Here is a 983-nt window from a genome sequence, read left to right on the forward strand (position 1 = left end):
AAATTTTCAATAATGTGGGTTTCCATTCCTAAAGGAATAGAAATTGCAGAATTCCGTGTGCTGCCAGGAATCGGTATTATTTTCTCGCACACATTTTGGATACACTTTTCAATAGGGGGTGTGCCGACGTGGGCCCGATATTTAAAACAGAAACATTTCAAAGTGTTGGGGCCAAGGGGCCTGGGACGATAAAGAGCAATTTGTTTGGGGGATGGAGCCCGCCACCCGGGCCTGTGCCCTTGACCGGGAATCGAACCCGGGACCTCCGGGTTCCTAGGTCGACGCTCAACCACTGAGCCACACCGGCCGGGCCAGTCCCAAATATTTATTAGGAAGCTAGGGAAGCAGTGACATGAAATCCAAGAAATATACCAGAAACCACAACAAATAGGTAAAAATATTTTAATATGTTTTTTTGTTGATTTATTGATTTCAGGGAGAGAGGAAGGGAGAGGGAGAGAGAGAAATATCGATGATGAGAGAGAATCATGGACCGGCTGCCCCCTGCACGCCCCCTGAGTTTATTTATTTATTTCCTAGAGGCCCGAGGCATGAAATCCGTGCAAGGAGCTCGGCCCTGGCAACCATGGCTTCGTCTGGAAGGTCTCCCAGAAGGATGTCCGGATGGTCGCCCGGAAGGATATCCGGAAGGTCGTTCGGCTGTTGGACCTAATTAGCATATTACGCTTCTATTGTCTTATAGACGAGAGGCCCGATGCACGAAATCCGTGCACTCAGGGAGGTGGGGGGTCCCTGAGCCCATATTGTGAGAGGGACCTCTCAGGGCAGACCGAGAGACCCACTGGTGCCCAATGGGGACAGGGAGGGACACGGGACGTTGGCCAGCCGGGGAGGGACCATGGGGAGCTCCAGGGTGTGTCCAGCCCGACTCGCTCAGTCCCGATCGGCCAGACCCCAGCAGCAAGCTCACCTACCGGTTGGAGTGTCTGCCCCTGGTGGTCAGTGCACGTCATAGCGACCGA

The 983-nt window shown here is 53.1% G+C and overlaps 1 non-coding gene across 1 annotated transcript; it reads right to left on the reverse strand.

Moving 5' to 3' along the window:
• Positions 1-234: 234 nt before the first annotated feature.
• TRNAP-AGG lies at positions 235-307 on the reverse strand. Its single transcript has one exon. It is a non-coding gene; the product is annotated as a tRNA-Pro (tRNA).
• Between the last annotated feature and the right edge of the window lie 676 nt (positions 308-983).

Source organism: Myotis davidii, unplaced genomic scaffold, assembly GCF_000327345.1.
Source record: "Myotis davidii unplaced genomic scaffold, ASM32734v1 scaffold1287, whole genome shotgun sequence".
In the NCBI taxonomy this organism is placed as follows: domain Eukaryota; kingdom Metazoa; phylum Chordata; class Mammalia; order Chiroptera; family Vespertilionidae; genus Myotis; species Myotis davidii.